Raw genomic sequence first — 17,098 nt, forward strand, 5'->3', positions numbered from 1 at the left:
TTAAAGTTGAGTAAAAACAATAGCACAACAAATCAAAATTATCGGATATGATAAACAGGTGCTGAGAAGGAAATTTATAGCCCTAAATATCTACATTAAAAAAGGAAGAAAGGGCTAAAACCAAAGACCTAACTGAACAACTGAAGAAACAAGACACAGAACAGGAAACTAATTCCAAAGAAAGCAGAAGGAAAGAAATAAAGATTGGAGCAGAAATAAATGAAATGGAGAACAAAAAAGCAAAGGAATCAATACAACCAAAAGTTGGTTCTTTGAAGAAAATCAATAAAATCAACAAACATTGAGTTGGATTGATGAAGCTGAAAAGAGGGAATACACAAATAAATAAAATCAGAAATGAGAGGGGTCATTACCACTGACCCCACAAAAAATAAAAAAGATCATAAGAGGGTGCTATGAACAACTTCATGTCAACAAGTAAGACAACACTGATGAAATGGACGATTTCCTAGCAACACAGGACCTATACTATACTCTGTATAGGTATACAGAGTCAAGAAGAAATAGAAGATTTCAACAAACCAATCACAAAATGTGCAGGCTTAAAAGGACTATGTACCCTAGAAAAGCCTTGTGGAGGCAGCTGTTTCTTTTAATCCCTATCTAGGACTGTAGGTTGGAAACTTAATTATATTATCTCCACAGAGATGTGACATGTCCAATTGTGGGTATTAACCTTTGATTAGAGGGAGATGTGACTCCACTCATTCCAGGTGGATCTTGATTAGATTACTAGAATCCTTTAAAAGAAGAAACATTTTGGGGAAAGCTTGAGAGCCATAGAGCCACAAGAACCACAAAAGCCCATGCAGCCAGAGATCTTTAGGGATGAAGATGGAATATGCCCCTCAGGGTGCTTGATGAAGTGACAAGCCTGGAGAGAAAGCTAGCAGACATCACCATGTTTGACATGTGCCTTTCCAGTTGAAAGAGAACCCTGAACTTCATCAGCCTTTCTTGAGTGAAGGCAACCTCTTGTTGGTGCCTTTAATTGGACATTTTTATAGACTTTCTTGAATTTCAACTTTCCATGGTCTTAGAACTATAAACTTACAACATAATAATTTCCCCCATTTAAAAGCCATTCTGTTTCTGGTATATCACATTCTGGCAGCTGGCAAACTAGAACAGGTTTTGGTACCAGAGAAATGGGATGCTGCTGCAGTTAACAAATAAACATATTGGAATGGCTTTGTAAGTAAGGAGAAGATTTTGGTGGAGTTAAGAGGAGTTTGATAGAAAAGGCCTAGAATGCTTTGAAAAGACTGTTTGTAGAAATATGAACTCTTAAGATACCTCTGACAAGGCTATAGACAGAAATGAGGCAAGTGTTATTGCAAACTGAAAGGAAGGCAATCCTTATTTTAAAATGGTAGTTAATCTGGCAAAACTAACTAGTGACTTTGGCTGGAAGGCATATCTTAAAAGCTATCAACTTGGATGTTTAGCAGAAGAGATTTCCAAATTAAATGTGGGAAGTGCAGCCTGGTTTCTCCTTGCAGCTTGTAATGAAATGCAACAGGAAAGAGATAAGCTGAGAACTGAACTCTTGCATACAAAGAAACCAGAAATTGATGTTCTGGAAAATTCTGGGCTTCCAGAAGGGAGACCCCAGAGAATGATGCCCCATGTGAGGATTTAGCCAAATGTGGAGCCAGTCAGCCTTTTCAGAAAAAGCCAGGATTGGAGATGGAGTTATCCAGGAAAGATTTCTGGAAACTTCTTCTATCTAGTAGGCATGATCCTTACTTATTATATAGAAAGCTAACAAGAGTGCTGTGGGACCTGTATAAATGGAATCACTGCCAGTCTCATTTGGGAGGCTCAGAAAATGGACAAAGTGAAGGTAAAATGTTTTTCAGAGGCAGAACCATGGAGGATAGGGTCTGAAGTCAAGAAATTTCAGGCCAGGAGGGTGGACCCACCCAAGTACTTGGACAGGGTGAATTTTCTCTAAAGGCAGAAGGTAGGCCTTCCACCTACTTGCAAGGAAGAGTTATGCTGCCTCAGACCTTGGAGAGGGTAGAGCACATTCCTTGGGGACTGGAGAGAACCTGGCTTCCACCACATGGAGGGGTTGAGTGTGTGCCCTGGAGATGGCAGAAAGCCTGGGTGTGGCCCCAATGCTTGGCGAGGGTGGAACTGAGAAAAAGGTGGTCTCCCCAATGCCCCCCAAAGCTGCATTTAGAGAAAGATGAGCTGCTGCATAGGCCCTTGGAAAGGGTGCAAATGCCGCTTTCTAAAGTCCCAAACATTATGAGTCTCAGATTTTGTAATCTAATGGAGTTTGCCCTGCAGGTTTTCAAAACTGCTTGGGTTGGTGACCCCTGTGTTCCTTCCAATTTCTCCCTATGGAAATGGGGGTATTTATCCTATGACTGCCCTTCCTTTGTTTGTTAACAGCAAATAACTTGTTCTGAGTTTTACAGGTCCAGAGCCAGAGAAGAATTTTGCCTTAGGACAGACCATGCCTGTAGCTGACTTTGATGAGACTTTGTACTGGTTTTAACCTTGTATCGTATTTGTGTTGATATTGAAATGGTTTAAGGCTTTCTGATATTGTGATAGAATGAGCATATTTTGTATATGGGAAAAATATGTCTTTTTAGGGTCCATAGGATGGAATGTGTCTGTCTGAAAGTATTATGTATCCTACAAAAGCCATGTTTTAATATTGATCCATCTTGTGGAGGCAGCTGTTTCATTTAATCCCTATTCAGGGCCATAGGTTGGAAACTTGATTAGATTCTCTCCACAGAAATGTGACACACCCAATTGTGGGTATTAACCTTTGATTAGAGGGAGATGTGACTCCACTCATTCCAGGTAGGTCTTGACTAATTTACTGGAACTCTTTAAAGAGGAAACATCTCGGGAAAAGCTTGAGAGCCACAGAGCCACAAGAACTACGAGAGCCCACACAGCCAGAGACCTTTGGAGTTGAAGAAGGAATATGCCCCTGGGGGAGTTATGAAACAAGAAGCCTGGAGAGAAAGCTAGCAGATGACACCTTGTTCACCATGTGTCTTTCCAGTTAAGAGAGAAACCCTGAACTTCATCTGCCTTTCTTGAGTGGAGGTAACTTCTTGTTGGTGCCTTAATTTGGACATTCTTATAGACTTTCTTTAATTTGGACATTTCCAAATTTCCATGGCCTTAGAACTGTAAGCTTGCAACTTAATAAATTTCCCCATTTAAAAGCTGCTCTGTTTCTGACATATAGCATTCTAGTAGCTAGCAAACTAGACAAGAGATTGAACGAGTCATGAAACCTCCCAAGAAAGAGCAGCCTAGAACCAGACGGCTTCACAGGTGAATGTTAACAATCATTCCAGGAAGAATGAAGCCCAATCCTGTACAAACTCTTCTAACAAACTGAAGAAGCAGGAACACTATGTAATTCATTCTATGAAGCCAACATCATCCCAATACCAAAGCCTGATAAAAATATAAGAAATGAAATATACAGATCAAACTCTAATGAATATAGAACAAAAAGCCTCAAGAAAATACTTGCAAATGGAATCCAACAGCACAATAAAAGAATTATAAACATGACCAAGTGGATTTTATCCCAGGTATGTGAGAGTGATTCAACATAAAAACATCAATTACTTTTATACACCACATTAACAAATTGAAAGGGAAAAACCACATGATCATCTTGATTGATGCTGAAAAAGCCCTTGACAAAATTCAGCATCATTTCTTGATAAAAAACACTTCAAAAGTTAGGAATCAAAGGAAATTTCCTCAATATGCTAAAGGCTATATATGAAAAATCCACAGTTAACCTCATACTTAATGGTGATAGACTGAAAGCTTTCCCTCTAAGTTTGGGAATAATACAAGGATGCCCATTGTCACTATTGTTATTTAATACTATGCTAGAAGAAGTCCTAGCTAGAGCAATTAGCTAAGAAAAAAGAAATAAAATTCATCCAAATCACAAAGTAAGAAGACTTTCACTATGTGCCAACAACATGATCCTATATTTAGAAAGTCCTGAAAAACTGACAAAGCTACCAGATCTAATGAACAAGTTCAACGAAGTGGAGGGATACAAGATCAACACCCCCAAATCAGTAGTATTTCTATGCACTAGTAATGAGCTATCTGAAGAAGAGATCAAGGGAAAAAGTTCCATTTGCAATGGCAACTAAAACAATCAAATATATAGGAATAAATATAACCAAGAATGTAAAGGGCCTATATTCAGAAAACTACAAAATGTTGCTAAAAGAAATCAAAGACAACCTAAAATAATGGATAGACATTCTGTGTCCAGGGATTAGAAACCTAAGTGTCAGTAAGATGTCAATTCTATCCAAACTGATCATCAGATTCAATGCAATTCCAATCAAAATTACAACAGCCTACTTTGCAGAACTGTAAAACATAATTATCAGATTTATTTGGAAAGGTAAGGGGACTCAATCAGAAAAAAAAAAATCTTGAAAAAGAATGTAGTTCAAGGTCTCATGCTTCCTGACATTAATGCATATTATAGTACTATAGTGCTCAAAACAGTATGACTGGCATAAAGATAGGCATATTGATCAGTGGAATTTAACTGAGAGTTTAGAAATAGGCCCTTAGATCTATGGTCAATCGATTTTTACAAGACTGCCAAGTCCACTCAACTGGTACAAAACAGTCTATTCAATAAATGGTGCTGGGAGAACTGGATATCCTTATCAAAAGAATGAAAGAGGACCTCTATCTCACACTTTGTAGAAAAATAAGCAAGAATGGATCAAAAATGTAAACATAATAGCCAGTGCCATGAAACCCCTAGAAGAAAAATGTAAGGAAGCATCGTCAAGATCTAGTGATAAGTGATAGCTTCTTAGACCTTGCCAAAACACAATTAATGAAAGAAAAAAGTAGAATAAGGGGACTTCCTCAAAACTGAAGACTTCTTTGCTTCAAAGAACTTTGTTAAAAGTGTGAAAAGACAACCAAATCAATGGGAGGAAATATATGGAAACAACAAATCTGATGTGAATTTAATATCCAGAATATATTTTTAAAATCCTACAACCCAGCAACAAAAAGACCAACAATTCCTTTTAAAATGGGCAAAAAACTTGGAGAAATTTTTCCAAAGAACAAATACCAATGGCTAAAAAGCACATGAAAAGTTGCTCAACTTTACTAGCTATCATTAAGGAAATGAAAATCAAAACCACAAGATATAATTTCATACCTACTGGAATGACCACTATTAAACAAAAAGGAATTACAAGTGTTGGATAGGATGTAGAGAAATCTGAACACTTATTCACTGCTGGTGGGACTGGAAAATGGTACCGCCACTGTGGAAAATGGTACAACCACTGTGGAAGATGAATTGGCGATTCCTCAGTATGTGAGTCAGGGTCCTCTAGAGAAACAGAACCAACAGGAGAAATCTGTAAATATGAGATTTATAAAGGTGACTCACACAACTGTGGGAATGGAAGAGTCTAAAATCTATAGGGCAGGCCATGAATCTGGCACTCCAATAAAGGGTCTGGATAACCTCCACAGGAAAGGTTCACTGGCTGAAGAAGCAATGAAAGAGTCTCTGCTCCCTTAAAAGCCTTCAAGTGATTGGATTATCTTGTTGCAGGAGACATGCCTTAGTTGATCACAGATGTAATCAGCCACAGATGCAATCAACTGACTGATGCTTTAATACACCAGCCTTCCAGTTTATCAACCAGCCATGAAATATCCTTGCAGCAATGGTCAGGCCAGTGCTTGCCTTACCAGACAACTGGGCATAATCATTTGGCCAAGGTGACACCAGAACCTAGCCATCACAGTCTACTCCTTGTCAACTTGGCAACTATGCATCACCTTGAAGCATGTTTAGTTTACAAGTAGAACACAGTAAGAGACATGTCAACTTGGCAGCTATACATCACCTTGAAGCATGCTAAGTTTCCAAGTAGAACACAGTAAGAGACATGTTAACTTGGCAGCTACACATCACCTTGAAGCATGCTTAGTTTCCAAGTAGAACACAGTAAAAGACATATGTTTCACATAACAATACTCAACTGTCCTGCATACAATCAGAAATGCACTACATCTCTCCAGAACAGAGTGCAAGTCCTTAGGTAACATTCACTTTTAAACTTCATAAACTTCATATCCTATGACTCAAATACTATAAAATGAACAATATAACTTTACAATAAGAGGAAAATAAGATATTTGCTTATGTACAAATGCAAGCTACTCATAACAAAACATAGAGGAAATATTCATACAATCACAGTCCTCATTTCTATAACTGGCCACATGGTCATAGTTCACATTTATTACTACCTTCTACTACCCATTCCATGTTCCCTTTACCCTCAGGAAAAACTCCAGCTGTCCATGGTTCTTTGCCAGGTGGGGTGACCCAGGAATTCCTTACTGAGTTTCTGGATCATCGGTAGTCCTGCCTGGATTGGGTTGTTGCACTTTTCCATGGGGCAGGGTAGTACTAAGAAATGCCCTAGGGGGATCTTCTGTATTCCAGGAAACCTCTTTACCTCCTTTGTGTAGTTGAAGTCCTATTTCCTCTTGATAGTCAGGATCAATCACCCAGAGAGAACAGTAATCCCCTTCCTTGCCTGTTGATTCAGTAGCATGAGAAGACAAAGTGGCCAGGTGGGAGTCTTAATTTCCAGTTCAATGGAATCATTGTTGTGTCTTCTGGAAAGAGTAATCCTCCTTTTGAAACTAAGACCTGTAGACCAGCAGAGTTTAAGGTTTCAGGGACAGGAAACAAAAATTTTCCTAGAGGATCACTAGGGGTGATAGTGAGTGGTGTCGCTCCCAATTCCACCCATTGATTCCTGGACTCATGAATTCTGGCTATGGGGAAAACAACACCATAGAGTAGACACTGATTCAGAGCATACACAGCCTCCTGGAAAACAATGCCCCGGGCCTGCAAGGTATTACCACCTAGTTGGCACCATAAGTGGGTCTTCAAAAGTCCATTCCACCATTCTGTCAATCCAGCTGCCTCTGGATAATGTGGAACATCATAAGACCAGAGAATTCCATGAACATGTGCCCATTCCTGCAAGTCATTTGCTATGAAATGGTTTCCCTGATTGGAAGCAATGCTGCATGGAATACCATTTTGGTGGATAAGGCATTCTGTAAATCCACATACAGTAGTTTTTGCAGAAGCACTGCATACAGGGAATGCAAACCCATATCTGGAGTATGTGTCTATTCCAGTTACAACAAATCACTGCTCCTTCCATGATGGAAGTGGTCCAATGTAATCAACCTGCTAACAGCTAGCAGGCTGATCACTTTGAGGAATGGTGCCATATCGGGGAATGAGTGTGGGTCTCTGCTGTTGGCAGATTGGGCATTGAGCAGTGCCCATGACCAGGCTGGCCTTGGTGAGTAGAAGTCCATGTTGTTGAGCCCATGCATAACTTCCATACCTACCACCATACACACTATACTCACGAGCCCACTGGGCAATGGGCAGGAGTGGCTGAGGAAAGAGGATGACTTGTAGCCACAGGATGAGTCATCTTATCCACTTGATTATTAAAACCTTCCTTTGTGGAAGTCACCCTCTGGGGCATGGGGCACAAATATCTTCAAGTTCTTTGCCCACTCAGAAAGGTCTATCCACATATCTCTTCCCCAGGCTTTTGTGTCACCAATTTTCCAATCATGCTCCTTCCAAGTGACCATTCAGCCAAACCATTAGCAACAGCCCATGAGTCTGTATACAAATGTACCTCTTGCCAGTTATTCTTCCAAGCAAAATGAACAACCAGGTACACTGCTCAAAGTTCTGCCCACTGGGAGAATTCCCCCTTACCACTGTCCCTTAAAGACATCCCAGAGTGGGGTTGTAGTGCTGCAGCTGACCACTTCCTGGTGGTCCCTGCATATCATGCAGAGACATCTGTAAACCAGGCCTGAGTTTTCTCTTCCTCAGTCAAGTGACTGTAAGGAACTCCCCAACAGGCCATACCTCTGGTCTGGGAAAGAGAAGGTAATGTGGCAGAAGTGGGGTCCATGGACATTTGGACCACTTCCTCATGTAACTTGCTTGTGCCTTCAGGACCTGCTTAAGCCCTATCTGTAATATACCATTTACATTTTATGATGAAGTGATGCTCTGCATGCCCAACTTTGTGGCTTGATGGGTCAGACAACACCCAGCTCACGATATACAACTCAGATCTCATAGTAACCTGTTAGCCCATGGTTAAGCATTCAGTCTCTACTAAAGCCCAGTAGCAGGCTAAAAGCTGTTTCTCAAAAGGAGAGTAGTTAACTGCACTGTATGGTAAGGCTTTGATCTAAAATCCTAAGGGTCTGCATTGTGATTCTCTATAGGGGCCTGCCAAAGACTCGACAGCATCCCTAAATTTGCCACTGACACTTCCAGCACCATTCAATCTGCTGGATCATATGACCCAAGTGGCAGAGCAGCTTACACAGCAGCCTGGACCTGCTGCAGAGCCTCCTCTTGTTCCGGTCCCCACACAAAACTAGCAGCTTTTCTGGTCACTCAGTAATTAGGCCAGACTAGCACACCCAGATGAGGAATATGTTGTCTCCAATATCCAAACAGGCCAAATAGGCATTGTGCCTCTTTTTTTTTGGTCATAGGAGGGGCTAGGTGCAACAGCTTATCCTTCACCTTAGAAGGGATATTTCAATATGCCCCATACCACTGGACACCTAGAAATTTCACTGAGGTGGAAGGCCCCTGTATTTTTGTTGGACTTATTTCCCATACCCTGACCCACAAATGCCTTACCAATAAGTCTATAGTAGTTGCTACTTCTTGCTCAGTAGGTCTAATAAGCATATCATCAATATAATGGACTAGTGTGATGTCTTGTGGGAGGGAAAACTGATCAAGGTCTCTGCAGACAAGACTGTGACATAGGGCTAGAGAGTTGATATACCCCTGAGTCAGGACAATTAAGGTATACTACTAGCCTTGCCAGATGAATGCAAAGTGTTTCTGGTGATCCTTACTGACAGCTATTGAGAAAAAAGCCTTTGCCTGATCAATAGCTGCATACTAGATCCTAGGCAATGTGTCAATTTGCTCAAGCAATGATACCACATCTGGAATAGCAGCTACGATTGGAGTCACCACCTGTTTAAGTTTATGATAATCCACTGGCATCCTCCAAATCCCATCTGTTTTCTGAACAGGCCTAATAGGCGAGTTGAATGGGGGTGTGGTAGGAATCACCATCCCTGCATCCTTCAAGTCCTTAAGAGTGCCACCAACCTCTGCAATCCCTCCAGGAATACGTTATTGTTTCTAATTCACTATTTTGCTAGGTAGGGACAGTTCTAGTGGCTTCCACTTGGCCCTTCCTACCATAATAGCCCTTACTCCATGAGACAGAGAACCCATTGGGGATTCTGCTAGTTGCTGATGATGTTGATTCCAATGCATTCTAGAACTAGGGAAATAACCACAGAATGGGTCTGGGTACTCACTGAACCCACTATGAAACAATTTTGAGCTAAAACTCCATCAATCACTTGACTTCCCTAAGCCCCTACTCTGGTGGACCAGAGTAAAGTTTTGGGTCTCCTGAAATTAGTTTCACTTCTGAGCCAGTATCTAATAATCCCTGAAATATCTAATCATGTCTTTTTCCCTGGTGCACAGTCATCCTGGTAAAAGGCCACAGGTGTAATTGGGGAAGGCCTTGAAGAAGGTTAACAGTGTAAATTTGGGGTAGTGTAAAAAGGATCCTTTCCCAAGACTACCTGGCCCTCCCTCATTCAAGGGGCTCTGGGTCTGTAAACTGTCTCAAGTTTGGGAATTGATTAAGGGGCTATGACTATCAGTTTTTGTAATTCAAGTTAAACTCCTGTTTATTTGTCCTAGAATTCTTCTGTTTATTCAGCTCAAACAAGAATTTAGTAGACTGCCATCTATTTTACTTCTAGGTACTCCATGATCTACTAGCCAATGCCACGAGTCTCTGAGTCAGATTATTTTGACTGCTGCTTTGAATCTGCTGTCCATTATGGTGGCCATGCCCACTTGTCTATGGTGATTAATTGTCACCACATGGCTTCTGCCAATTCAGGATCTGATCATCCCCACTGTGTTTTAAGGATTCCAGCTCAATGACAGCAGTCCCCACAGTAATATCTGACCTACAGAGAAGAGTGACTACAGAGCTCTTCAGAGATGATGGAGCTAGTCTCACAAATTTATTTCTCAAGGTTCTGGTGAAAGATGCTTCCTCTGGACACTCCTGGGGTGTGTGAGCAGATCTTCCATAATAAATTCACTCTAACATTCCCATCTCTCTAAGCCTCTGGATCCCCTTATCTACATTATACCATGGTAGTTCTGGCAGTTCAACCTCAAGTAATGTTGGCCATCTCTTGATCCATGTTTCAGACAACCATCCAAACAAGCTATTAATGCCCTCTCTAACCCCTCAAGCTCCAACATTGGATGCAGAATCTCTGCTTATTGGGCCCATATCAACAAAATCAGCTTGATCCAACTTTATATTCCTACTACCATCATCCCACACCTTTAATATCCATTCCCATACATATTCCCCTAATTTCTTTCCATATAGATTGGAAAACTCACACGGTTCTTTTTGGAGTACAGTGTACTTGCTCATGGGTCACACTTTGTGCCTCATCTTTTGGGGCCTGTTGGGACTTTAGTCTAGTTATAGGTCTTGAAGAAAAGAGGAATGGTAGGGGTGGGTCCTGAAAAGATCTGTAGGGCAGGCTGTGAAGCTGGTGGCTCCAATGAAGGGTCTGGACAAACTCCACACGAGAGGCTTGCTAGCTAAAGAAGCAGTGAAAGAATCTTTCTTCTCTCTTAAAAGCCTTCAGCAGATTGGATTAGCTCATTGTGGGGGACTGCCTTAGTTGATAGCAGATATAATCAGTCACAGATAAAATCAACTGACGGATGATTTTATACACCAGCCTTCTGGTTTATCAGCAGCCATGAACTATCCTTGCAGCGATGGTCAGGCCAGTGCTTGCTGACCAGACAACTGGGCATCGTCATTTGGCCAAATTGACACCAGAACTTTACCATCACACTCAGGAAGCTAAATACAGAATTGCCAAATGATCCAGCAATCCCATTACTAGGTATATTCCCAGAAAACTGAAAGCAGGGATGTAAACAGACATTTGCACATCAATGTTTACAGTGGTATTATTCACAATTACCTAAACATAGAAACAACCCAGGTGTTCATCAGCCAATTAATGGATAAACAAAATGTGTTATATACAAATGATGGAATATTATTCAGCAGTAAGAAGGAATGGAGTCCTGAACCATATGACAATATGAATGAACTCTGAAGACATAATACATAGTGAAATACATCAGACCCAAAAGGAAAATATTGTATGATTTCACTAATACTAGATAATTATAATTAAATAAATTCATAGAGATAAAACATGGAATATAGGTTAACAAAAGTTAGAATGAGGGTTGGGAATGGGGAGTGGATGCTTAATTTGTACAGAATTTTTAACTAGTTGAATTTAAATGTTTGGAAATGGATAGGGGTGATGGTTGCACATTAGGGTGAGTGTTGAATTATGTGTGTGATTGTTGTTGAAAGGTGAAGTTTCAGGTTATGAATGGCACTAGAAAGAAAGCTAGAGGATAAATCAAGGGACTGAATAACACACTGTGTCCTGTGATGGAAGATGACTGTGATAAATTGTAAAAATATAAAAATGTCATTTTCTGAACTGAAACAAATATATGTCACTATTACAAGAAGTTAGTAATGTGGGGGAAATGCACCTATAACAAACTATGGCCTATAATTAACAGTAAGATGCTTTAGTTTGGACATTTTTAAGTCCAAATCCAACAGACATTAAAGGAATCATACACCATGATCAAGTGGGATTTATCCTAGGTATATAAAGTGGTTCAACTTAAGAAAATCAATTAATGTAATACATCACAATTAACAGAATAAAGGGATAATACACCAATAATCTCAAACAATGCAGAAAAAGCATTTCAAAAATCTTGCATCCCTTTTTGATTAAAAAAATTTGGAAAACTAGGAATAGAAGGAAACTTTTTTAACATGGTAAAGAGGATCTATGAAAAATGCATGGCTAAAATCCTACTTCTGAAAGCTTTCTCTCTAAGATTAGGAACAAGACAAGGCTACCCACTGTTACCAGCATTATTCAATATTGTAGTGGAAGTTCTAACCAGAGCAATTAGGTAAGAAAAATGAGTAAAAACACATCCAAACTGGAAAGAAATAAAAATTTCCCTATTTGCAGATGAAATGACCCCATATACAGAACATTTTGAAAAATGCACAACAAAGCTCCTAGAAGTAACAAAAAAATTCAGCAAAATGGTGGGGTGCAAGATAAACATACAAAAATCAATAGTGTTTCTATATACTATGTGGTGGTTTGAAGTTATATGTTCCCCCAGAAAAAAAAGGTTCTTAAATCTAATCCATTATCATGGGTGTGAACCTATTGTAAGTAGAACCTTTTGATGAGGTCACTTCAGTTAAGGTATGCCTGCCTCTATCAGGATGAGTCTTAATCCTAGTACTGGAGTTCTTTATGAGAGAATGAAATTCAAACAAAGAGAGAAAAAAGCCACAGGATGCAAGAAGCTGAAATGGAGCCCAGAAGAGCAGGAGGAGACCAGGAGATGCTGTCATGTGTCTTGCCATGTGGCAGAGGATCTAAAGATTTCCAGCAGCTGGTCTTCAAGAAGAAAGGATCACCTTGATGATGCCTTTATTTGGAAATTTTCCCAGCCTCAAAACTATAAGATGATAAATTCTCATTGCTTAAACCAACCTATTTCATGGTATTTGCTGGAGCAGCCTACTACTAAAACAACCAATAATGAACAAATGGAAGACTAAATCAAGAAAAACTTCAATTTACAATAGCACATAAAAGAATCAAATCTCAGGAATAAATATAACCAAGAATGTAGAGGAATTGTACACAGAAAACTACAAAACTTAGTTAAAAGGAATCAAAGATGACCTGAATACATGGAAAGACATTCTGTGTTCATGGATTTTGTTAATGATTTACAAATTCAATGCAATCCCAAGTAATATTCGAAAAATCTTTGTAGAAACAGAAAATCTAATTATCAAATTTACATAGTAGTTAGATAAGGGGCCCCCAAATAGTCAAAGCAATTCTTGAAGAAGAACGATGTTAAAGGACTCACACTTCCCAATCTTAAAGTTTACTACCAAGCCACAGTAATCAAAACAGCATGGTACTAGCATAGGTAGAGACATATAGACCAAGAGAATAGAAATGAGAGTTCTGAAATCAACCTTTCTCATTTATGGCCAACTGATTTTTGACAAGGGGCAAAGACCACTGAATTGGGAAAGAATTGTCTCTTCAACAAATGGCGCTGGGAAAACTGAATTTCTACATGCAAAAGAATGAAGGTGGACCCCTACCTGAAATCATAAACAGAAATCAACTCAAAATGGATCAAAGACCTAAATTTAAGAGCCATTGCTATAAAACATCTGGAAGAAAATGTAGGGAAGCATCTTCAGGACCTTGTGTTAGACTGTGGTTTCTTAGATTTTAGAGTCAAAGCACAAATAACAAAAGAAAATTAATAAAATATGGGACCCCATCTAAATTTTTAAATTTTATGCAAAGGAATTTATCATGAAAGTAAAATGACAACCTACACACTGGGAAAAAATATTTGGAAACCACATATCCAATAAAGATTTAATATCCAGAATATATAAATAAATATTCCAACTCATCCACAAAAAGACAAACAACTCAATTAAAAATGGGCAAAGATTTGAATAAATATTTCTCAAAAGAAAATATACAAATGGCCAAAGGGGAGTGAAAAGATGCTCAACACTATTAGCCATTAAGGAAATGCAAAACAAAATGAAAATGAGGTATTTTTCTCACATTCACTAGAATTCAAAAACTGGAAAATTACAACTTTAACTTGTAGTCAAGAATTAGGAACACCCATTTAATGCTTGTTGGGATTTTAAATGGTACAGACAATGTGGAAGATGATTTGGTGATTCCTCAGAAAGTTAAATATAGAACTGTTGTGTCACTCTGCAATCCCACCTTGTTCTAGTTTGCTAGTTGCTGGAATGCTATACACCAGAGATGGATTGGCTTTCAATTAAATGAGATTTATTTAGTTAACGTATAGTTCTTCCAAGGAAAGGCAGGTAAATTTCAACTGAGGTTTTTTCTTATGTGGGAAGGCACAAAGTTATCTCTGCTGGCCTTCTCTCCAGGCCTCTGGGTTCCAACGTCTTTCCCCGGGGTGATTCCTTTCTGCACATCCAAAGGCCTGGGCTGAGCTGCAAGTGCCAAGATGAGGGTATAGCTGAGCTGCTTGGGGCTGTGCTATGTTGAGCTCCCTCATTTAAGTGCCAGCCAATTAACTCAAACATCATTCATTGCAGCAGGCATGCCTCCTAGCTGACTGCAGATGTAATCAGGAACAGATGAGGTTCACATGCTTTGGGCTCATGTCCACAGCAATATAACTAGGCATCTTCACCTGACCAAGTTGACAACTGAATCTACCACATATCCACCCCTTGTCAACTTGGCAATGATACACATCACCTTAAACAATATTAAGGTGCAAAAAAAAATTCTCTTCTAGCTGTGGACCTATGAATCTCAAAACAAGTTATCTGGTGCCAATATGCAAAGGAGGACATTCACAAGATACAGATTTTCATTTCCATAGGGAGAAATTGGAAGGAAATCCTGCAGGGCAAACACCATTGGATTTCAAAGTCTGAAAGTCATTTATCCTTCAGTTTTAGAAAGTGGCAGTCCCACCCTTTCCAAGGGCCTAAGCAGTGGCCCGCCTCTTTCCGCATCAACCTCGGGGAACATTGAGGAAACCACCTTTTCTGGGCTCCACTCTCTCCAGGCATTGGGGCCACACCTGGGCTCTCTGCCATTTTTGGAGCACATGCTCAACCCCTCCATGTGGTGGCAGCCAGGCTCTCCCCAGGTCCCCAAGGAGCATACTGTACCTTCTCCAAGGCCCGAGGCTGCACGACTCTATACACTGTAACAAGGTGGAAGACTCATCCTCGCTCTTCAGGGTAAACTCACCCTCTCCATGTATATGGGTAGGTCCCTCTCCTGGCCAAGGTTTCTTGGCTTTAGACCCAAGCTTCCATGGTTTTCACTCTGCAAACTCCAATTTGTCTCTTTTGTGTCCCCCTTTGTCCAGATTGGCAGTGGTTCCATTTAAACCAACAGTCTCTTCGAGCACTCTAGAACTTCTCCATCATTCTCTTCACAGTTCCTCCAAAATCTTCCCCTTAGCCATCCAAAAAAAACCATTCCAACATATCTAGTATTTGCAAACTGCAGCAGCACCCCACTCTCCTGTTGATTCTGTTTCTCTAGAGAACCCTAACTAATACACACCTCTAGATATATATCCAAAAGAACTGAAAGCAGGGACTCAAACAGGTAATTGCACAATGATGTTCATATCAGCATTATTCACAATTGCTAAAAAATGGAAATAACCCAAATGTCCATCAGCTGATGAATGGATGAACAAAATGTGTCATATAGACACAGCAGAATATTATTCAACCATAAAAAGAACACTATTCTGATACATGCAACAGCATGGGTGAATCTTGAAGACATCGAAGTGAGTGAAATAAGCCAGATATAAAAGGACAAATATTGTGTGATCTCACTTATATGAAATAATTAGAATAAACAAACTCAAAAGGTCAGAATCTACAATTCTGATGGAGTGGGAATAAGAAATAGGGAGTTAATGCTTAAATATAGAGAGTTTCTACTTGGGGTGAAGGAAAAGTAAACAATTGAGGGTGATTATGATAGCACTATATTGTGATTATAATAAACAGCACTGAATTACACATTTGAATGTGATTAGAAGGGGAAACATTAGGTTGTATATGTGTTACTTGAACAAAAAGAAATCCACTGAACAATAAATCACGAACAATGAACTCTAAGTTAAATCATAGACCTCAGTAAATATACAGTTATAAAAATTTGCTTCTATAAGTTGTAACAAATACACCACACTAATACACATTATTAATAAATAAGGTGGTATATGGGAACCTTGTATTTTATGCATGATTTTTCTGTAAACCCATAACTTCTCTAATAAAAAGAAAAAAACCCAGCTCCTTTAAATCCCAAAAGTGCATATCTTTGGTAAGACTCCATCTCTCCCTGTTCTTATGTCTTAACATGTAACAATAAGCACAAAACAAGAATTTCACAGGAAACTTCATATGTGTATTCACAATCACCAACATTCCTCTTCCTTTCCATTCTGCTCAACACTTTCATTCTCCAAGATTCTTCTATTGGACAACTACCCCAACCCAATCCGCTTCCATAATCTCCCAAATATCTCTAGGCTCTCCATTTACCCAAAATTCTCCAACACAGATCCTTAAATCAAAAGTGTTTGCCTCAAGTAGAGTCAGGAGGCTACTCTGGAGGTTGTGCTTATGCAAGCTTCAGGTAGACCTTGCTACCTATCATAACCTGCCAACCCCCAACCAGGACCATTCCAGCCAATCCTAAAGAACACCTAGGGCAGTATATAAGATTCCACAAGGGTTCCATGCAATAGAGTAACTTTCCAGAAACCTACAACCTCCAAACAGGTCCCTGGTCCAGATAAGTCCTGAAACCTCGCCCAGCCTCTCCAGAATATCAGATAGTTCCATCTCCCTAACCCATATTAATGACAGACCCTTCCAATACCAAAAAAGTTTGAATTGCCATGGCCCAAATACCCACAATGAGAGTTATGGAAAGATCAAAGGTGATGGTGGAATTATAAATAGAAAATAGGACTTAACAAATGAACATGAATGCTGAATCATTAAATTGATTATCTCTTTTAGTCGCCAGTATTTTAGAGTAGCCTGAAGTAAAAACCTAAAATTGTGAAATTGCAACCCATCAAAGTCTGAAATATGTTCTACAACTAATTGTGGTGCTGTGCTGGAAATTTATAGCTTTTTTG

This window comes from Tamandua tetradactyla, chromosome 6 (genome assembly GCF_023851605.1).
Source record: "Tamandua tetradactyla isolate mTamTet1 chromosome 6, mTamTet1.pri, whole genome shotgun sequence".
NCBI classification, from domain to species: domain Eukaryota; kingdom Metazoa; phylum Chordata; class Mammalia; order Pilosa; family Myrmecophagidae; genus Tamandua; species Tamandua tetradactyla.